This window comes from Triplophysa dalaica, chromosome 1 (genome assembly GCF_015846415.1).
Source record: "Triplophysa dalaica isolate WHDGS20190420 chromosome 1, ASM1584641v1, whole genome shotgun sequence".
Classification (NCBI taxonomy): Eukaryota; Metazoa; Chordata; class Actinopteri; order Cypriniformes; family Nemacheilidae; genus Triplophysa; species Triplophysa dalaica.
In genome coordinates this window covers 26,621,492-26,645,883 of record NC_079542.1, presented here as the reverse complement: position 1 = coordinate 26,645,883, position 24,392 = coordinate 26,621,492, and the positions used below count along the sequence as shown (strand labels likewise).

General features: G+C 38.8%; 1 pseudogene; it reads left to right on the top strand.

Annotated features, from left to right (window-relative positions):
• Positions 1-4,398: 4,398 nt before the first annotated feature.
• On the top strand, positions 4,399-15,794 carry LOC130417344 (calpain-5-like; annotated as a pseudogene).
• The last annotated feature ends 8,598 nt before the right edge of the window (positions 15,795-24,392 follow it).

Sequence of the window (24,392 nt, the reverse complement as noted above, 5' to 3'; positions counted from 1 at the left end):
GAAACCAATGCAAGTATCAACTATTTCCTAAATAGGTGCGTTTAAGCTGTAACCCCTTTTAACTAAGGAGACGGTCCTCGATGGTTCATGCAGATGTGAATATTGTTTGTAATACTGCCACTCTTTGCTTTGTCTATTTCTTCCATTTCTTTACTGTTTTTATGTTTCATGTTTTCATGTTGTTATTTCTTAGTTAGTCAGTTTGTTTTCCCTTTAGTGTGGTCAATAAACCTGCATTTGTCTGCACGCTCGAATTGTTGCTGTGTTTCTTTATCACATATTAACGTCACTTAAACTGCTTGATTTCGTTATAATTTCTGGAGCGGTACTGTACTACATACAGTAAGAGTGTTATGTTTCCAAGACCAGGAAAGTAATATTTCTTAGGTTTGATTGGAAACATACGCTGTTTGAAATGGCCTCTTTTTAATTGATCCGTCATACTTAGCTTGATGTGGAAAGAGATTGTTTCTGCATCCAGCACTGCTAAGTCAGAGATGGTGGGGTGGACTGTAGGGTTGAAGCTGGATGTAGTGGTCATTTCAAAGCATCTGAGAAATCCCAAAAAGGCCAGAGTGAACATGGCGTCGAGGGTGCGGGCGGTGTGCATGGAGTGGTAACCTCTGCGGAGGGTAGAAATGCATTTGGTCAATAGATCCAAAGTTAAAGGTTGTCTTGTGTCCGGGCAGGTGGGTAGAGCTCTTTGTATTCCTTTAATGAGCATGGAGGCTTGAGGACTTGCTATAGCTGGACAGGTTGAGTTAAAAATGAGTTTGTGGAAGAATTGAATTCCACTTAGGTACCCTTTAATTGAGCTGGCTTGCATGTTTTTGTTGATATTTAGGAAGGATACGAAAGAGGTGATGGTAAGCAGAGAGAACCAGAGAAAAGGCATGTTGTATGTGTAGCCGGTGAGCTAGCTTCTTTTTTGTGTAGGGCGTGGCTGAGTACATGGTTGGGGGTTTATAAGCGGGCAATGGAGAGGACGCCAAAATATGAGGTCCGGTCCATTTGTCTGGATCGCAAGTGCATGGGTGTGCTCTCGTTGTCGTTTGTGCCCTGATCAGGTAGGCTAAGTGAATGTTGTTTTTTATGGTCACACAGCCCTGTTTTCAGTTAAGAATCGTTTTAAATGTAGATACGTGCGTCACAACCTCATAGACCTACGGTAATGCTGGGTGGTTTGAGGAAATCGGGTCAGTGGTGATGGCAGTGTTGCAGGTAATTGAAACTGTTTTATATAGGGTTGAAAGTTTTTTTAAAGGTAACATGATTAAAATAAATATTTGTATTGTTATTTGAATAATAAAGTGTATTTCTGTGTTTCTTTGTAGTAGATATAGTTGTTTGCTGTTCCTCCTGTTTTTGTTTTTGGTTCTGGTTCGGTTTTCTCTTCGCTGGTCTGTCCCTGTACGTGGGTGGCGTATGTTTCCAATCTAGCTAAGGGCTATGAATGTGGTGTTTTGGACTTACCAGCGAGGTGGTTTCTTTTTTCCTTTGTTTGTTTGTTTATGTCCCTTCCCAGTCTTTCATTGTCTGGCCATTAGGACATGCTCCAGACAACATTGGTACCTACTGCACGTGGACTACTCTCTTGTGTGTGGTTTGGTGTGGTGTTGCTTTTGTCATATTTTATGTTATTTGTTTTTGTTTGAATTGTATTATGAGTTTGGGGACTTGGCATATGAATTACTTTGGGTCTGGAGTGGTCCTGTGTTTAGGTTGCCATTTTATCTGGGTTTGGCCAAAGATAAATTATACATGTTGAGAGAGGGAAGGAAAACATTTGTTACATGTTTTGTCTTTGATGGAAGAATTTATCTGTTGTTCTCATAAACTCTGTCTTAAATAAATTCGTATTTTTTGGAAAACCTTGTCCCCTTGTGTCTACTTTAAAGCCCAAGGGTTTTCTACCCATGCAAGAACAAGGCGATGGGTAACATATGTTTGGTGGAATGACTTAAAACTCCTCCACGCGGTTAGGTAAGACTGAAGGGTCCCGAGTGAGACGGCTTGGATGATAGAATTGAGTGAAGAGTCTAGGAGAGTACTTAGTTGGTGATTTTCGGGAATATCCATTCTAAACAAGGAGGTACTGGTGTTGGTAGAGAAACAAGCAGCTTGAACTTCTGTCAGAATCTATGATCTGATGGTTCCTGAGACGGGAAGCGGTTCCATTGCCGGTTTGTTGGCATTGCTGCTGGAAGAGAGAGAAGGGAGGGGATGGCAGCCGCTTGAGCGGCTAGCGGAGATATGTTCGTGCTAGCAGCGGCTTCTAAAATGGATGTGTAAGGTTTTGGGACCAGAGCCTGAGTCGCTAGCGGAGGCACCCTCTCGCTAGAGGGCGACGTAGGCACCACTTGCCAAGAGCCTTGGGCGGGGTATGCATGAGCCAGGGCTCTGGGCGGTAGCAAGATAGCATAACTTGTGTGGCTAGATGTGTCAGCTGCTGGCAGGGCATTGGCGGGAGCTGTGCTCTGGAATGACGCTGGAGGGATGATCTGCGGAAATCTCTCGCCTGGGTGGCCAATGGCATCCTGGGAATTCGTGGCGCTACCCCTGCTGGCTGATGGCTTGCTTGCACTGCTGAGGAGGTTCGAGGCGGCCATCTGCTGCAACCTCTCAATCTAAGGCTCTTCCTCGTGAGGGCAGGGGTTCGATCTGGACATGTTGTCAAAAGTGGTCTTGTGTTTCCGCAATCTGATACTGAAAAGCCTGGTGACTTGTTCGCTTCTGGCCAGGGACTGCCCGAGAGCCCACATGACTTGCAGGTATGCGATGATGTTTAGTTTCGCATGGCAAGTTTGTGACGTATAAATGTTACTGACACGTGAGTGAACGTACCAGGTCTGAAAACGATAGTTGCAAGTTTACATTGAAAGTGAAGTCTCGAGTAGGTGATACCTGTGCTTGAAGATGGAGTTATTCCGGTGTGTTTATGATGCTTAGCTTTATGTGCGAGCAGGAAGACGCAGAGAATGAGCATGGCGCTGTCACCCAAACGTTCTCATTAAAATTGCTGTTATGCTGGGGTAACTATTCGAAGTTGTGTTCAGGTTGGTAGACGATGGCATGGGCGTAAATCCCTGGGGGGACGGAGGGGACATGTCCCCCTCTATCCGAGAGTTGTCCCCCCCCCTCGATCAATTAAATTCGCTATTGTCATAAATATATTGATGTTAATCTAATCTAATTGCGTAATTAGTAGAAAATACAAAAGCAAAAATGTGTTTTAAATTTAGAAACTGTTGAGTTCCCTCTCCTCTGCCTCTCACAATGGTTTGGCTCAATGCCTGCTCTCCACGTTCATCTCACCTACGCAATGCAGTCAATAGATCCGCCAGAACTACAGTGACCACAATGTTGCCTAGTAACGTTAAATCAAAATCTGGTTTTCCATAAAAGAGAGTAAAGACAAAGGAAAGGGTGTCAACCTGTAACCCAGTTTTTCACCAAGAAAGGTGGTTAGGCTATAGCAGTGGTTCTCAACTCTGGCCCGGGAGATCCACTTTCCTGCCGAGTTCAGCACCAACTCTGATAAAACACCTGAAGAGACAAATCAGTGACTTCCGGAACAGACGCGTTCAACTTAATGTTTGGCATATCGCATTAAAGTACCGCGCAATTTGCACTTGAATCTCTTTTGCGGTACTTAAATGTCATACGCTGATAGATTTGCACAGCGCCGCGTTAAGTTGAACGCATCTATTCTAGAGACGCTGATTAGCTTGTTCAGGTGTTTTATATCAGAGTTGGAGATAAATTGGATCTCGCGGGCCAGAGTTGAGAACCACTGGCCTATAGTCTGTGAGGGGTATTAACCTGTTGGCTTAATGTCCTTAGTGAAATAAGCTAGATAGCAGCAGACTATTGTTAACCTACATTTAATCACCATTTAATCAATGCAGGGAAACGTTAAAGCATTATAATAACCCAGGTGTGGAAATTCCATTTTTTTTCTTGATGGCATATATGTGCAGCTAAAGTAAAAACAATCTGCCGTTTTTATTGTTTTGACAGGATGATGTTAATTTTTAAGTTTATTTGTTTTTCTTTTTTTTTAAATCTTTCATTAATAATTAATAATAATTTTGTTAAGAGAATTAAAAGTTGGGTCAAATATCACAATAAAAATACATTGAGACTGTAAAGGACAGCCTTCAGTACAATTTTACGGTTGCTTTTAATCTTGCATCAAATAGTGAACTGCATAATAGACTTGGATGCATGTACAAACCACCAGCAGTAAATATTTTGCTAGTACTAGTATTAGACTACAAGAAGCAGGACAGTTTTAAACCTTTAATTAGAGTTATGTAAAGCTTTTGATGGGACAGTTTGGTCCAAGAGATGTGGTGACAACAGCTGCGCAGAGGGGGCCCAATTTGATTTTTTGTCATGGGGCCCAAAATTCCTGGCGGCGCCCCTGTCTTCAGGTAAAGCGCGTAGATAAAATGTTGCCGGCACAGCCCCGCGAGCGCGCGGTTTTTATTTGTCTGTAAATATTTGGATAGTTTGTTGCCCAGACGGACATTTGTGCTGCACAATTAACTAAAAGTAACATTGAAGTACTATTTCACAAGCAGAAAATATGTAAATGAGAACGGCTTTTTGCATTTTGTTGTACAAAATGTACGTTCTATGTAACAGTTAAGATAGTAGATGCAAGTACGATTAGTCAACGCCATGATTATGAAGAGTTGATTTGCAAAAAATAACCTGTACACAAGGTGTTAAAAAACAATGTTTTTATTGTGCATTCAAATTAATATAAATGAAACTGCAGTTGTGTTCTTTTGATTAAGTGATAATATAAAATACAGCAACTAACACAATAAAAACATTATTAAGTTAATCTGTTTTTCCAAATAAACTCTTTATATAGAGTTGATTTGTTGTTTTAAATTAAAAGCAAGTTTTGTAATAATAACTGTACCTGACCTTAGACGTTGACAAGAATTCAGATTTGGACCTTTGAATAAAAACTTTGGGAACCCCTGCAGTACAGTGTGTGAGTCATGGACAGAATATAAAAACTGTGAAAAAACAAATTAAATGTAATCCGTTATGTAACCAAAGTCTTGTGTGCAGAAGTGAATATACCTGGCTGCATTCACAATTCTCCAAACACACCTGAACCAGTTAATTGTTACTATCAAGACAATGAGATGAGAGCTGGATCCAAATGCAGTTGAGAGTCTTTACTTAACCACATTCACTATAACAGGACAACTGAAAAACCTTACAGCACGCAGAAAAAGGACAAGAGAAAGACATAAGCTGTAAAGTAGTGAAGTGAAAAGGGAAAGTGACCTATTTGTCAGGCATGGTGACCCATACCCGAAATGTGACCTGCTTTTAACCCATCCAGCGAGTAGTGAACACACGCACAGCAAGTGGTGAACATACACCCGGAGCAGTGGGCAGCTATCACTGCAGCGCCCGGGGTACACGCACTAGCTCACCTATTGTCTGCTCCACTTCCTTGTGTTTTGTGGATTTTACTCCACACATTACAACCACCTTGTTGCAATTTTCTCTGTATAGAATTTTGCCATTGATCTTCGTTTTGGCCATTATTTTGATCTCACTATATGCTAATGTCCTGATGTGTCCTAAAGCTTAGCAGCTACTAGCCAGAAGACAATGCACAATGACTTTGGGTCCACTTATTTGTGCATCTTCGTTTTCTTCCTGTCTTCCTTTCATCATGTCTAAGCTCCACACCCTCTTTAAAAACAGATTACTTTTTACTGGCATTTGATACTGTTTGAGGCTTGTGGACTGACAATTATTATTGTATTGAATTAGATTTGTAGTCTTTTTTTCTTCTTTTATTAATTATCTTTTTTAGTCTGTTCTATTTCCCTCTGTATAGCAATTTGGTTAGCCTGCATGCTGTTTTAAATGTGTCTTGCACTGTAAAATCTAATAGTTGTCCTTACTTAGAAATTATTTGTTAACTTTACTCAGTTGTCAAAATGTATATATTTTTCTAGTTTTTATTAAGTTACGATTACTTGCAGGGGAAATCAAACTACTTACTTTTCGCATTTAGTATATTTTACTTAAATCAAGCAAGTAGCGGCAAGCGAAGTCATTACTTTACTACACGAACAAGAGGCAGTGGAGAGCAGATCTTGCCTGTACACAGAAAAGATTCCCAACATGCTTTGCGCCAGACTGCATTAGGAGAGTACATTTAAAAAAATGTGATTATTTTATATGTTTTTAGTTAAATTAAAGACTTGATAGTGTTTAATGTTCACTTTTCTTAGATATTTAGAAGAGCTGGACATATTTTTCAGTTTTGTGGTTACCACTGTTTAGAAGACATGTGCATGTGATAAGGGTCTGCGAACCTCATGTGTTTGTTACCAATGAGCATAGTCGGTGCATGCAGTTCTGAGATCAGTCTCCTCTTGCTCGTTTTATGTTGCACAAGTCAAGGTGTTTGATTTATGCATTTTTAGAATAACATTTATGTGAAAAAAAAAAGAATTAGTGAATTTAAAACTCTAATGATGAATGCAATAAATCCAATGGAAATTATTAAATTGGCAATAATAGTTAATTCTGAGTACTCCACACTAAGTCAAAAGTACATCTGAACTAATTTTTTAAGTTACTTGAACTCAACAATACCATTTCACTTTACTTAGTATTTTTAAGCCAATCGGTTTGCATGCTTTTTTTAAGTAAGATCAACTAAATCGATTTTTACAGTGTGTAGTTAAATTAAACGCAAAACTCGATGCGAGGGAAGATCCAAAAAAGAGACGAGAGGATGGAGTAATCAAAGCAATTGGTGGAATATCACTACGAGAAAGTTCATTCTCATATCATCAAATATAAGTAAATATTAAATTAATTAAAAAATGTTAAAGCGTTAAAAATTAGGTTAAACATATTCTTGAATTTGTTCATAGTTCATAGCCCAGTACATTAAAACTACAAATGAAGGGAATAAAGAAAAATAAAGAAAATATTATAAAACATTTTTGAAAAAAACATTTAGGAAACACTCTGTAGAGCAGTTTAGATAGCACTATATTTTAATGTAGGTGTACCTATAGTTTACTTACAGTGTACTTACCCAAGAAAGTACTGCGAAGAATAAGGTAACTAACTACATGGTATAAGTTTAGGTTCAGTACCTAGTTATTACCCAGTTATAATATTTACTGTAATAAGTACACAGTTTGTGCATGGGAACTAAAATAAATGGCTACTGAAATAGATTATTCTAAGATAATAAAAACATAAAGCTTTATTATGTATGGTCTTCATACACCTTTGAAGACATAGTTATGTATGATATATTACATTTCAGTCAATAGATACGTTTAGTATCTCACATTTCACTTTTAATTTATAGTATGGCTGCATGAAATTTGTCAAATAAAATATAGCAAATAACACATTTCTACTGGTGACTCTTACAGATCTTCTCAGTGGCAGCATCTCGGGCGCAAGGAGAGAGAGAAGATTGGGCTTATAGTCAGAGATGTGGGAGAGTTTTGGTAATTTTTGTTCAAATCTGTCAATGAGATTCAGAAAATAGTAAAGATTAACTTTTTAACGTTGTGTCCTTGTCTATGTTTTACAATTTTCTCAGGATGGAGTTTAAAGACTTTTGCCATTACTTCACAGAAATGGTGTTATGAAAATTGCCGGAAAATAACCTTTTCTGGCACAAGACACACTGGAGGGAGGTTCGATGCCTGGGGGCATGGACATATGTACCTGGAGTTCCACCTACACCTGCTTCTGCCCATCAAGACCCAGAACCCTTCTACAGGACTCCTTTGGTCCAAACAAATGCCAACTCAAAGAAGAGATCAAAATTAATAGAAATTAAGCCAAAAATTGAAGGAGGGACAAACTCAGGGAGAAAAAAAAGAGAAAAAGGGCGAATCAAGGAGTGAAGGAAAGGTCATTGAGGGTAGAACATAGACCATTAAAAGAAAAGTCTGTGGAAAAGCCGGAGGGGTTAGGGGAGACAAGATTGGAGAGACAAATGGACAAAAGAAGTCGATGTGGAGGGTGTATCAATCACAGAGACACGTTCCTATACAACCCCCAGGTAAATCATTGCTACAAAAAAATCTAGTAAATATTTTTTATTATTTCTTTGGAGTTCTAAAGGTTAAAATACAAAACTGTGCATATGACATACAGTGAGATTCACGTTAAAATCAATGTAAAAGTCCCATTGCAAAGGCCATCAAAACCAACCATTTCTAACAGAACTAATACTGACTTATATTAATTATGCATTTTTTTTCCTTTTGTTGGTTTCCGGGACTTTATTTTATGATAAATTTAATACAGATTTTATAATATAACGTGGTTAAGATATAATATTTCTATTTGTTGTATCTTACATGCATCTCTCTCTCTCCTTGTTTCCGTAGTTCATGTTTGAAATTGGTGGAGATGGAGATGAGGTGTTAATATGTCTGCAGCAAGAGGACAAGAGGATGAAAAGGAGGGAGGGAAGAGGGGAGAATTTACCGATTGGTTTTGAGGTTTTAAGGGTGAGTGATTGATGAAATGGTGGACAGGCAACAAGTGCAGAACAAACACATCATCTTGAGTTTTGCTTGAATTATGATAAGCGGCAACACTTTACTTGAAGGGGTGTTCATAAGACTGACATGACACCTTCATAATCATGACATGACACATGTCATGAATATGAAGGAGATCTTTTATGTTATGTATAATCTTTTAGTTATGCATGTTTATGACAACTATTATTAAGTGTCATTCGCTGATTTATGTCATTTTTAATGCAAAGATGACATTGTTTGAGTTGTCTTTGTTATGACAACTTAACAAAGCAATACATCATAACCTGTCAGTGTCTTTGTCATGAAAACTTGACATTACCAATGTAAAAGATTCAAAGATATTTTAAGAGCACCTAACCTCTATCCCAACCCCTACCCTAAACTTGACCACTTGTCAACCATTAAACACAACACACAAGTAACATTACAGTCACATGTATTTATTCAAAAAAATGAATAAAACAGTATAAGAGTATTACAAACGTGTCGCTTTGCAAACCTTTTGAACTGAAGCCGTACGATAACTTAATTCGAGGAACTACGGGAACGGACATCAACGCATCCTTTTTATTATTATTAATATTATTATTATTTTACGAACATCAACACATCCTTAAACAAGCCGGAACATTAGAATGACTTAATTGTTAATGAGAGCCAATAGCTTTTCACACTCAACGCTGACGCAATGACGCTGTATGTCATGAGCCAATGATATTTCATTATTAATGCTGACGTAATTTAGCGCCAGATTTGAAAATCTGGAAACGCAGCAGAAAAAGACAGCAGATGTTGATCGCTTTCCCATCTTTTCCTCATATAAATCAATCGTCTCACCTCGGTACACTTGGACTATTTGTAGGTTTTAACATTTGAACTGTTTTGTATCTGTTTCATGCGTTTTCTGTTATTTAATAAATAAAAGTGTTGTGTTACTTGCTCAAAAGGCCTGAATGTATGTGTAGTGTAAATACAGTTATCACGTCATTTTGAAAATAATATTTAACCACAACACACGCTATAATTGCAAAATAATACACCAAAATGTTTTCATGACGGTAGGCGATACAGTTGTTGTAACGAAATCCGACAACTCGTACTCCCCTCGCGTGCAGGCGCATTATACACAGTTATTAGGCGGAGTTAAGAGTTCTGTTTGCAGCTCGCTGTATTTTCACAACTCTACTGGACCAGGAATGAAGGTGTTAATTAAGCATTATCAAAATCTCCAAAACAACTATCAGCAATCGATGTTAAGCATTATTTAGGATTAAGATGGATTAAATAAATACAACATCATGGTATCGATTTAGCTCGCTCGACAGTCAAGATCCCTCGGACAATTTAACATGGATTCATCATAGTAAAGGAGTAATCCATTTTTTGCAGACTAATTTGGATGCCCAATGTTTTACACAATGTCGTGGTTATAAAATATGGTATTGTTGTAATGTAAAGCGAAGTTGATTTTAATAACGACAATAATGCTCATAATTTATCTGTGCACAACTGTGTTTGCTTTACAACGTGGATGACGTCTTTCAAGTAACTTGTAGGTTGATCCTTCACTTTCCCTTTGACCCTTATATGAATGGCATTTAAAATACAAATATTAAATCATCGAAGTATAGACATATACATTTATTCACGTTTATAATGTTCTCTTATAGAAGACAATGTTAACAGTGTTTGTCTAAGTTGTACAGCCAACTTTCTCTAACTTTTGTGTAGGGTTGAAAAACTGAAACAAGTAGCACTTGAATTATATGAAAGATATACTGAAGTTATGCTTCCAATTGATGTTAACTTGGTGGCCTCATAAGCAATGGGCTTTAGTTTTAATAGAATGAGTTTATATGGAACTGCAATTTTTACAATTTTAAATTACACTTGCCCAAAAATGTCCTCCCCGTTTATCTCAGATTAATATGATCACAGGCACATCACATATATGATACAGACACATCTTCATATGGAGGTTGTCCCTTTAAAAGCATTTGACTGTAGGTTCAATACAGTGGGTTTACTGGGGGGTATAATTTCCATAATGATAATCAATATACCTGCTAAAAATGTACCCCCCCCTTAATCTGAATTTAATATTGTCACAAATAAGATGATGACACATCTTAATATGGAGGTTGTGCCTTTAAAAGCATTTGACTGTATCTTAACTGTAACTGTAGACAGTTCAAAATACTGTATAATTCTATTTATATTTTCATATATTGAAATTATATGATCATATTTCTCAATACATGAAAAGTAGAAATTATTAATGTATTATTCAATATATTGTAATTTAGTTATATTTTGTCATTGCATTATTATATTTTCAAATATATACAGTAAGATGACATATATACTGAGGAACACACATGGCTTAAAAACATGTGGAAACACTCAGGGAAAACAGATTCAGGTGTGGGACTACTTAACAATGACGAGGGACAGGTGAAAACAGTAAAAAGTCAAAACCAAATGGAAACACAGGCAGGGGAAAGTTAGAGAAAGTTGGCAGTACAACTTTGACAAAATTGTTAACATTGTCTTCTATAAGAGAAGATTATAAACTTGAATACATGTATTTCTCTATACTTCAATGATTAATTTGTATTTTAAATGCCATTCATATAAATGTCAAATGAAATGTGAAGGATCGACCTACAAGTTACTTGAAAGACGTCATCCATCCATTTTAGTTTTGAAGATTTCGTGACATTACTTTTTTTAAGAGCAAACATATAAATTATATAAATTATGAGGTCTATTGTCGTTGTTAAAATAAACTATGCTTTACAACAGTACCATAATTTATAACCAAGACATTGTGTAAAACATTGGGCATTCAAATTAGTCTGCAAAAAATGGATTACCACTCCTTTACATGATAAGTCCATTTTAAATTGTCTTGACTGTCGAGCGAGCTAAATCGATCAATCATGATGTTGTGTGTTTATTTATTAATCAAATTAAATCAGCGAAAGACACTTAATGACAGTTGTCATAACAAGCATAACAGCTCCTTCATATTCATGACAAGTGTCATGTCATGATTATGAAGGTGTCATGTCAGTCTTATGAACACCCCTTCAAGTAAAGTGTTACCGGAAAAGCTGACTTGATAGCTTTTTACTGGTTAATCTTTTTTTTTTAAGTTCGAAATATGCTCGTCTTTTATGCAACATTTTAGGTTTGCTAAGAAGCTGAAAAGAAGCAAGACATTTTCTGAATTTTACATAGACTGGTCATTTTCTAAGGTGGAGGTGAATCGCGTGTGGCGGGTACAGTGTTTATGTGAGCATGCCGCTAGCTCAGTGTATATGGACTCTCGAAGTGTCACACTCCGTCTGACCCTTGGCCCTGGTCGATATGTTATCATCCCCACTACGTTCCAGCCTGGAGATACTGGACAGTTCCTACTCCGTTTTTTCTCACGCTCACATGTGTACCTCAGGTAAAGATAAATAAATATTTAATTCCTCCATTTTAATGTCTGGTGCAATCATGCCTCTGTTTTGATTTTCCTTATTCATTGTTTGTCCTCTTTCCTCAGAGAGTTAAAGAAAGAACCGCCTGCTCCTTCGTTGTTGCATTGTTGTGTTCCAGAGCCAAGGGTGGTAACTACAGTCCATCTTCTATGAACCTCTGGCTTCAGCAAGCCCAAACAAACAGGTTAAAAGTCCATGTCCATCAGCCAATCAAGAAGAGTCTGCATTGTCTGTAACTAAACTAATTATTGAGTTATTATTAGAAATCTGTTGAAAATAAAAACGCTTGCCTTTCCAGATGTTTATGACTTCCTTTATTCAGATAAACAAAAACAATATATTTTATTATGCTTCTGTTAGTCTGTAGTGACCCAAAAAAAGTTTGATTTAACTATTCATTTCACTGTGACTTTAATTTTTGACATTGCAATACTTGTTGAATGTTAAAGATATCTGGGCAATATTTTGACAGAATGAAAAAAAACAGTTAATCACAAAAATAACATTACCTGGGTTTTGACAGATAGGCTCACAAATACCTGAAACAAAATTTTGGTGTGTAAGAAAACTATTTTTCCAAGATTGAAACTATAGGTTAATGAATCGGAATGAATGGTGCCATGCCTATACAGTAACTTCACATCTCTGATAAATAACCTGATCTGAAGATCCTGTGCCTCTTACTATAATATTCTATTTATGCAATTGGCAGGCACTTTCATCCAAAGCAACTGACAAGCACACTCAGCTCATACATGTATTTTATTAGTATGTGGAGATCGAACCTGTCATGATCCTAACTCACCTTGTCATGCTTTTATAGTCTTATGGCTGAATTATTTTTTGTGTGGCCATGTGCTCTCCTGTCATGCCTGCTCAGAAGCAGGCTTATTTCATATAAAAAGGGATTAGATTGCGGCCATAACGCAGTCAAGTCGGCTTCATTCATACAAAGGCATCTTGTTGTGCAGGGTACAGGATTAAAAAAATGAGTAATAAGTAGAATGAGTAGAATAATTTTTATTTACTGAGTCTTAGGTGAGGACCGATATAAATTAATGAATAAAAAATATATAGTTTTTTTTCTTGTGAAGGTGATATGTGCCATATTAATTTGTAGGACCTTCATATTAAATATATAAAAGCACAGAGAGATTATCCAGTTGTGCTCAAAAGTTAACATTGCCCTGGCAGAATCTGGAAAAAGCTGAAACATTTAGAAGAATAAGAGGATTTTTGAAAATTAAGGTTTATTTTTAATTTAGTCCCTGCCCTGAGCAAGTTATTTCACTAAAGAAATGTTATCAAAGTTCACACTAAAGAAAAATAACAAAATTTCTCATAATAGCACAGGGCAAAAGTTTACATACCCCTGATTCTCAATACTGAATGATGTTAACTAAGCAATCAATGACCGTTTTTATGTTTAGTCATAGTTGTTTAAAGGTTTCTTGATTGTCATGAGTTATTAGACTGTCCACTGATCTTCAAAACAGTCACCCAGGTCCTCCACAATTTTTGCATTTTCAGCATTTCTGGATAAGCAGACTGCATGATGTTAAAATTCCTCTTTTTATATTGAGGACAATCAAGAGACTCATACACAACTATTACAATAGATAGAAACATTCAGTGCTGCCCACAAAGTCAACACGATTGATTTAAAGTCAGGTGGGAGTAAACCTCTGAAAATGGTTTCAGCTTTTTCCAGATTCTGCCAGGGGTATGTAAACTTTTGAGCACAACTGTATGTATATATACAGTATATAGAGATATGCAGTCTGTCCTGCCATTTGCAAATTTGTGGTATTTCATTCTCGTAAGACCCCAGTTTGTAAAACTGTTTTTACCAATAACTATTATATAAGGGAACTAAAGATTATAATGTCATGATGATGTCAATGCGTATTGTATGTGTCTTTCAGTGTTGACTAATGTCATAGACTGCATAATAGGCCTTTGAGGCCTCAGATTATTTTCAAAAAATAAATGATAATATTTGCAGGAAATAATAATCGTAATATCATAAGTAATAATATTAAGCAAAAAGGAACTAAATCGATAAGGAAGCTGACTGATTTAATCTCTCAGATGGTGTATGACCTAATGTGCGCCAACAGTATCACTAGCACTGAGGCAAAATGACCTGAATCTGCACAAGTCAACAATCTTCTTTCACATTTATGATGGGACTGTTTGAAGACATCCTTCCGTGACCCAAACCTGTTACACTGCAGCTCAAGTCAGGACAGAATCATGAAATAGGATACAACAGCCTGTTTGTGTCACTGTTGCGTTTTAAAGGAGATTGTAAAAAGAAGAATAGATGGATTTGTATAATTACAGGGTGTCTATGCACCTATGCTGGTGACTCAATTTCTGGTAGATAAACATTTAAAGACATTAAAACATAACATAAGACATAAAGTTTACGCCTCTTGTGTCTTTTGTGGAGATAAATCAATAATTCACAATACGTTAAAAGCAATAACATAGCATGATTAAATCATATTTTCCTCATCTCTTTACAACATTTCCGTGCTTACTCAGCAGATGAATGCCTTTCAGATGATGTGGACTCCTGCAAGTGGTATACTTAGTTTATCCAATTTATGAAATGTAATTGAAATGGACAGTCTTCAGACACTTTCCTCAGTATAATGAACACTGATGGGTATAAAACCCTTTATTTTGTGGGGGGAAACACCATCTCGTTTCAATAAACCACTAAAAAAGAGAACTTAATTAAAAAAAGAACTAAAAGTTAGTTTATCGAAATATACTTAAAAAAAATACATTTTAAAGCTTTAAAATCGTGTAAATATCTCTGAAAGTAATCTGTCTGTGCATTGTTAGAAGTGTTCCTGACAAGGTTTTAAAATTTGTAATAATCTTAAAGCAGAGGGGAAAAAACGGACGTAACTACGTCTTTTGAAGTAACAACCAGCCAATAGCAGTGTTGCTGATCACTTCTTCTATCGATATATGCTGCCTTTCCAAAAAACAGATGAGCAATGATCCCAGACAATTTAATCCAGATATTCTTATCGTACACAAAAGGTGAAGAAGAACCGAATTATCCAGATCATGATTTGCAGGGTTAGGTCATCTCGGATGTTTCACTTGATCTTGGATGTAGGAAGCAACGTGAAAAGAACGGGCCCCTTGTTTTTTACTGTCCTTTTCCATTTCGTTTTGCTGTGTTTGGTTGATGCTTAGTCTTGACCATACTTACCTAGTGTAATACTTTAGTTAATCCTGCTTTTCTCCTGTTTTTGCCCCCTCGTGGGAAGTCTTTGTTTTCAAATTCATCTATGTTCAGTTCTCGTTTTACCCCATCGTGGATCTTTTGTTTTTTGTTTAAGTAAAGTTTGAGTTTTTGTACCTGCCGCCTACACTGGGTTCTCCTTCTTGGTTCCCCTATTTCATGACAGAACCCATGACTTTTGCATTTCACTCTATAACAGCTCATGGTGTGTATGCTCTAATCCGGTGTGAAGAGGAGACTATCAGGACCCGAATTTTCCAAAAAGATGGAAGCCCTGAAATGAACATCAAAGCCATCTTTTACAGAAGGAATCCAAAATCCCATATCTCCGTTGAGGTTAGATGCACTTTTTTTCAGAAGGTTGTATAGCTTTTTCTTCTGTCCTGATAAAATTTTTAAAACTTTCATGTGTGGAATGTGAACCAAGTGCAGATTAAAGATCTGAAATCTAGGACTTGAAGGTGTGTCCTCTTTCATACTTGCATGTATTAGAATTGTGTTGGCAACACAAAAAATATTGGCTCCCAACTAAATATTGGGGTTTTATGAAATTAAATGATCAGTCTGTTTATTAAACGTGTCATGAACTGGGCATGTTTATTGTTCTATACTGTTGTATGAGGTCGACTTATGACGTTAGAGTGGTTCTTACGTTCAATTACATAAAAATCACTAAGTAATAGGCTATTTTGTGTTTTCAGATTATTTTGAGTTTTCAGGTTTTGAGGCCAGCTCGACAAACACATTGAAGACTTGCAAGTAAAAGCCCCTGCTATGATTGGATATTAATTTGGTTAACCTTATGCTACACATTCCCCCTAACCGCACAGGATTAGTATTATCTGGGGACCTTGTGTGATTTCGAAATTACCTCCCCACATCTGTATGTTATGTGGCGCATTCGCACAGGATAAATGAAGCCTGTGATTTTACCCAAATTGACTGACTTATTTCCCAGATGTGATGGTAAGGGTTTGCATATAGTTTGTATAGCCTATAGTTGTATGGTGTTTAATGATATCCATACCTATCAGCATTTGAAACCCGTGATCGCGAACCAGACAGAAGATCACCGCGATCAAGGGTCTCAAATGTTAAAAAATGAACTTCCATCATGCATTACTAATATCGGAATTCAAAGGAAGGTTATGCAGCGACTGTGTTCTTCCACAACCAGGCACTGACTGCAAAATATTTTGCGATCTTTAACGGCATGCTTATTGATTGCTCGCTCCAACTGTTTCGCCCAACTTGTGTTACTTTAGTGCGGTCTTGTTCGAACCAAAGTGCGGGGCTAGAGAAGTAGTCGTTGATTTTCTTCTGTGGAGGACGTGTTCAACCTATCTATGTCGATGTATAGATAGGTGCATTCCAGAATCTGGCGTTCGCTGGGCCTGTTGTCAATAACAGTTGTAGTTTCAGTAGCAGGGGCGTTTTCAGTTCTGTTTTTCAGTTTTTACAGGATGTTTGCTTGAGTAATCTCTCATATTTAACAAAAGCACAGGTTAAAATTGATATCTTAATTCATCGCTCCTTTAAGGTCGTGGGATGGAAAACCGATCCTACACCAGCTGTTATGGGCAAACACCCAAGAAATTTGAAGCACAAATCTGTAATCCCTTTTAGACGTGTATTCATACACTCATCAGTTCCTTTTATAGGCAGTAAATTAAACCGGGATCGGGACTTAAATTCTTGACATACTTGCAGACAATATTAAACAAAATAACAAGAATTAAACTAAGAATTAAAGCATATGTAACCCTCTTCGTTGATGTGCTCCCCCAATTGTCTCTAAGTTGTGTGATGTATTGGGTGTAAGAGGAGGACACCAAGACCGTTGTTGTGTCACAGCAGTGAAGCTTTCTGTATTTTTTTATTTGTCTGGTACACATCAGCCATCTTGTCACAAAGGAAGAGCATTGTGTCAATAACAAATTAACATCCAAAGGCAGCAAATTTAGCTGTAGTTGCAGCCAATCACAAATAAACTTAAATTAAAGAAAACTAAATATATAGACAAAATACAAATAATAAAACTACAAAATACAGAGATAAACCTCGAACACAATACAATATAAGAAAACCGTATACTCCACCACATGGGATTTACAACATATGAAATAATATCAGAAATACGAAACCATCCATCAAAATAACTGCGTATACACGTTAGTAAACCTCTCTAATAACACTATATCTCCACATATAACATGGATGGTCATAATAATTACATAAATTTAACGGATGGAAAAAAAACCCTCCTTACCTTGTCACAAAGGAAGAGCATTGTGGCCGAACCACACCTCCCCCTACTGCTGGAGGAACATATTACATCTTCCCCACATCCACCCTCTCTTTAAATGATGCAGTCCCAGTCATCACTTAAAAAACAACATCTTTAAGTCAATTTCAATTTTAGGAATCTCTTTGAAGTGTTTGTGTGGGGTGTGTGTATTGCTTAGGCAAAGCTTCTTCTTCGCCTTAGCCCTTTCCCACAATTCCCTTCCCCTCTCTACCTTCTCCTCGTCACTTTCAATTTGGACAACATGTATCTCCAAAGAGAGTCTATTTGGTGGGCGCCTTTCCCGGTGAGGATATCTCCTCCATTGCTGCTCAGGATTTGGGATTTCCAATGGTGTCTGATCCTCATGTTTTCCCTTTTCACTCATCGTCTCTTCCAACCGACTCTCATACTGTTCACACTCTTCCTCAACAAATTCTGGCAATTCCACACTTGTACACTGCGTGATAGTGCCACTGTCTCCACCCATGTGGGCATCTTCTTCCTCGGAAACACTTGAGTCCATTCCAGACACTTCCTCCATGTTAGACTCTTCTCGGCATAGGTACCTGGAACCCACCGGGAAAAACATACACTGGGACAGAAGATTGCGGTGGATGACTCTTTCCCTGCCACCATCTTCCGGACGAACAACATACACTGGAATTCCTGCCTGTTTCTTTACAACCACATATGGGCATGGTTCCCACCTATCAGCCAGCTTTTGTCTCCCCTCGACATGACAGACTTTCACCATCACTCTGTCACCAGGTTCGAACATATGGCTTTTGGCTTTCTTATCATAGTGCTTTTTCTGAAGATCTTTAGCACGCCTCCACATTCTGTCTGCTTCATCATAAGCATAGGTCAAGCATTCATGCAGAGTCTGCACATATTCACTGTACTCACATGCCTCTGTTGCTGTAGACAGACCAAAAAGGAGATCAACAGGCAGTCGTGGATGTCTGCCATACATCAAGAAGTATGGGGAGAAACCAGTCGAATCTGTCTGGTTAATCTGTCTGGCATTCATGAAACTGCGCGCGCCATTTTAGGTTTGAAAATATGACCGTTTTCCTGACCGTCTTTCTGATCGAGGACGTCATTTGAAGCGAGACTGGTCTGGCCAAGGGAAGAGCACGATAGAAAGTGGTCTGCGAGGGATCAAAAAGGTATGGGCCTACTGTTAAACTGGAGCACTTTGCTAGCGCGTTATTTAACTCAAAGAAACGCATCCAATTTTAGATTAATCAGATTATATACAAAATAACATAATATTACAAATTATATCTGCACAAAATGACGTGAATGCACAAGTGAACTTGAGCTAACGTGCCATTCAGAATTAATCATGTTGTGGACGCACTCTTCCTGGAGCAACGCGACACGGCAAATAAACCCAAATAATTCACAATGTTTTCTTAAGTACACTTTTTTTGAGGATCTGTCCTTTACTTGAGTATTATTTTTTTTCCTGGAAACTTGACTTTTAACTTCACTAAATCTGAACGACAAATATTGTACTTTTCACTCCACTACATTTCTATCAAAGTAGAAAGTCGTTCCTATATGTAGCAGCTTTGAAAGTTTGTTGGTTAAATTATTATTATAGTTTTTTTGACAGAGCATATCAGTAATGACTCTAATCAGGTTACATAAAGTAATTTTCACAGTATTTTTTTTTAACACTGCTAAATGAATAAAATGTCAAATGTAAAAATGGTCAGACACTTTTATCCAAAGCGACTTACAAATGAGAACAATAGAAGCAGTTAAACTAACAGTAGGACAACAATTTTATGTTATTAATTTTTTTTTTAATAGAACAGAATAGAATGGAAGAGAAAATTGGTATTACTGGATAAAGATGTTTGAATTGAAGCAGACATATGTGATGTATAATGTGCGAGAACGACTGAGCTGGCTTATCGAAAACAGGGAAGCTACTGTGCATGAGGTCAATTGTGATCCTAATAACTTTGACATCCTTAAAAGCTTTTCCATAAATTTATAGCAATTTTGTTGATCTTGGCTGTTTTGATTTTTCCCTTTAGATGCAGTCGTCAATGCACACAACACAACCAGTACAAAAGTAATGGAGACCATGTCCAAATATTTAAAATATGCACCAGAGAGGATGGGTGGTGGTGGCCGTAAGAAGACTCTTCCTTGAAGACACCTTTTTTTCCTTCTTTTTTAATGACTGTTGCTAGTAAAATGTTAAGTTCTACTAAAGACTTCTTGTTCTACAAACTTTCCTTACTTTACTTGGATTCTTTTTCACTTAATTCTTGAGATTTTAGAATGTTACGAAATGAGTACATATGTTGGTAACGAAATGAGTACATATGTTTGTTATTATTTATATATAGGCTATTGTGTATATTTGCAGTGTGTATGAAATTAGAATTAAAAGCTTTTTCCCTCTGCATTCTGATATCATTAAACCCTTAAGAAAGTGCTTTGTTGTTGAATGAGAATTTTTCAATAAATTATGTGAAAGTGTAAATGTAGAATATAGATGTATATTTAAATTCTAAGAAATTATTTTTCCATTTGGTGTAATTGTTCAAAACTTTTTCTTTAGAAAATGAAGCATCTCATCCCTGCACTTGCAGATTAATGAACCTCTAATTGTTAGAAAGAGATTTTTTTATGCCGTCCAATTGCAAATCATGTACAGCAAGTTTTATTAGTTGCTGAAAACACTATGTGTACCGAAAATCTTAGTTTACATCTCAGTGTTGACGTTTAAACAAAATTACAGGTACGCGGTGAAACAGGGTTACAATATCAACGTTGATTCAATTTGCAAAATCGAAAGGTGATTCAACGTCGACAAAAGACCATAACCCGAAAGCCAAGAGTGAAACGACGTCGCGATTTCAACGGTGAATCAACGTTGTTTCTTCCGCGGTGAATCGAAAGGTAATTCACCGTTGATTCAACCATGGTACCTGACGTTGTTTCAACGGTGAATCAACGTTGAAATGCCGGCTGGGGTGACACCCAGCGCTGACCTGTGGAATCCAACTTTGCAGTACTCATCACATATTTAAGTGGATTGTTGTCAGTCAGCACAGAAAACTTATGCCCATAGAGGTGGTCATAAAATTTATCCGTAACAGCCCACTTTAGAGCCAAAAACTCTAACTTATGTGCAGGGTAACGGGTTTCAGGTGGTCTCAAACCTCGGCTTGCATAAGCAATTACTCTTTCCACACCATCTTGAGCTTGTGCAAGGACGGCTCCAAGACCGTCACCAGAAGCATCCGTTTGCAGTACAAATGGTAAATTGAAGTTGGGGTAGCCCAGGATTGGCGCTGTTGTCAATCTCTCCTTCAATGCTTCAAACGCCTTCTCACTTTTATCTGACCACTCAAAAGGCTTTGAAAGTCCAGTTGTTCCTTTTCCACCTCTTTCCTTTTTCTTAGGGTCTCCAGAGGTAAGCTGATACAGAGGTGCTGCCAGCGATGCATATCCCTTAATGAATCGCCTTTAGTACCCTGTGAAGCCAAGGAACTTCAACACCTCTTTCGCACTCGACGGCCGCTTCCAATCTTTGACCAGGCTTATCTTTTCAGGATCTGTATGAACACCTTCCGCGGACACCACATGGCCCAGGTATTGAACTTCTTCCCTCAGTAGCCTGCATTTTTCGGGTTTCAGCTTTAACCCACGTGTGCGGAGCCGGCTGAACACTACTACCATCCGTTCAAGGTGCTCTTCAAAAGTCCTGGAGAAGATAATTATGTCGTTGAGGTAGATAAGAAGGCTTTCAAAGTTCAGATCACCAAAGCAACAGGTCATTAATCTTTGGAAGGTTGATGGGGCATTCTGCAGACCAAACGACATTCTGTTGGCCTCAAATAACCCCATGGGGGTGCTAAAAGCGGTCTTGGGCTTGTCTTGTTCAGCCACCTCAACTTGCCAATAACCAGAAATAAGATCGAGAGTAGAGAAGAACCTTGCCTGTCTCAATGCCTCCAATGAATCCTCTATTCTTGGCAGCGGAAAAGCGTCTCTGGTGCTGCAGGAATTCAGTTTTCTGTAGTCCACACAGATCCTCAAGGAACCATCTTTTTTAGATACCACAACGATGGGGGATGCATAAGGGCTTTTGCTTGGACGAATAACTCCAGCTTCTTCCATCTGTGATATGGCCTTCCGTACCTCCTGGTACTGAGACGGGGGTAATTTTCCGGTAAGGGAGGCGAAAGGGTTTGGGGTCTACCAGAGGTATCTCATGTTGCACGGTGGTGGTATGTCCATAGTCCATGGAGTGTTTGGAGAAGACATCAGCATTTCTCCTTAACAAATCCTGGAGCAACACCAACTGTCATCCTCCACTGCTGCAGCACTAAGATCAACTCCACATGTCATAACACAGGTAGACTGCTGTTGACTTTGACAAGACGTTGTCACTGAATTCCCACACTTACTCGGATACATGAACTGGTTCTGGCATGGCATTTGGCACTTTTCTCCCTCTTCAACAACATTCTGGATCAGGAAAGCATCTGCAAGCAGGGCCCTTGGACGGACGATAACATCTTTCTCAGACAGATTCAAGAGACGGACGGGAACACAGCCTTTGTCCACATTAGCAAGCAGTCTGGCCACCATAAGGCCTTCTGGTATCTTTTCAAAGGACTGGCTCTCCACCAGAACTGTGTACTGTGTTCTCTTTGGCCCACCCATCACTCTGCCGATAACATCCTGCTCCTTACCAGCTGGTATTTTTATTCTGCGGCCAGCATACTGTACTTGACCCACTTTACCTTTAGCCCCATCTGGTTCACTTTTACTCACAGCCACTAGTGCGGAATGGCACTCAGGATAAGTCAACTTTAGTTTGGCCAGATATTTTCTGCCGTATGACGCTTGGAGGTCACTTCTAGAAACCCTTATTACATTAGTCCCAATGAGCAATGGAACACGGGATCTTTACTCCGTTACAGGGACAACAAAAGCAGGAACGTTGGAGTAGACCCTTCCCAAAAACTTGAGGTTGATACAAAGCACGCCAACATGAGATACGGGTTGGCCAGCGGCACCTTCAATGGGGATGTTTGATGGCTGCAAATCCTGAGCACATAGGACAGGGTGTCGTTTCCAGAACACATCAGTAATTGTGGTTACTTGAGAGCCAGAGTCAATGAGAGCCTGACACATCTCTCCATTCACTTCAACCACCCCTTCATTACAGGGACCTACCAACAGGGTATCGACTCGTTTAAACTTGGCCGTTTCATGTTGCTGGGGACACTGTTGCATGCCTGTGGTTGGCCCGGTAACCACAGGCCCTACGCATTTAAATCCTGCCTGGTCTCTGCTCCAATTTCAGCTTGGACTGCCTCATCAGTCATCATTGTCCTACACATACGTGCAATGTGTCCCGGTTTTCCACAACGATGGCAAACTACACCCCTTCCTGCAGTTTCTGTACTCCCTTGCGATCTCTGGGTCTGAGGAAGCACAGGCCATCGTCTTGCTCCAACTCTAGCCTCCAGTTGTGTGTCAATCTATTGATCTGATCCTCTTGGCTGCTCACCAGTTTCTTCACCATGACTGTGAGTTCAGTAAGATCTGTGTTCTGTCTATTTCCTTTCTCTGTTCTCAGCTTTTCGTCAGACAGGTTGCCACTTGTTGTCGTAAACTGAGCCTGGGTGTACGTCTTTTTGGCCCTTGGCTGTGTCTGAAATTTCCTTGTCTCCCTAGCGAGGTTACGAAGTTCCGCTTGCAGTTCACGAAAACGAAAAGTCTAGGCTTCATCGATGCTATCCTGTGATAAACCTCTTCATCACTCAAACCTCTAATAAACTGACGAGTCAGTTTGCTGTCTCGGTCTGGAAAGGGTTGGCCTCCGCACTGCGCCTCTTCCACTGAACGTAAACTGGCCTCCAGAGCAATGCCGTATGAACATGCTGATTCGCCAGGGCGCTGGCATCTCTCATAGAAATCAGCTAATGGGTCCAGAGATGTTTGCATATCACTATATTCAGCTCGTAGTTCCTCAAAGGCTCTGCCAGTAGTCTGCTCCTTAGAGGGGAGATTCAGAACTAGCCTCTGGCTTCTCCATTCAAATGTCGCACTACAGTAGCAAATGTCGATTTTCAGGCATTCCTCCAGCATCAAGAAGATACAGCATGTCCCGAATCCATTCTTCAATAAATACTCTGCAATCAGGACCACCACTGAACATTTGCACATTTCGAACTTGATGTGTCTGTGTAAAGCTGGGTTGTGGCGTAGTCATTGCAGAGGAATGAATGTTTGCATCACGTTGATAAGCAAAATACGGAGCAATCTGGGATTGTTGCAAAGAACTGGGTTGTTGTGCATACATATGTGAAGCAGGATGCACTGGAACTGTCATAGCAGCATACACAGGAGTAGAGGAGGATGGCACAATGGCACAGTTCGAATGTAAGGTGTGCTTTGGATGATAGGAAGTTTGTTGCAATTGAATGTGGTCGGCTTTGTGAGGATAGCTGGTTCCAGACAACACAGGAGGTACTGGGGGGAGGAGTGAGTCAGGTGGCCTTGAGTACATAGCATTTGGCACATCATAGCCGAAGGAAGGAGGAATTTGAACAGCCGTTGGATGACCAGGCAAGTTGGCTTGGGGTGAAACAGCCATTGCAGCAGGATAGTGCAGATCACATGGAGAAGTGTACATACTGGGTGCCCTGGATCATACCTGGATAAGCAGGAATGTGAGCTTTAAGTGGCACGGTCAATGCTGGGGCCGGTATAAGCCATTTGGAGAA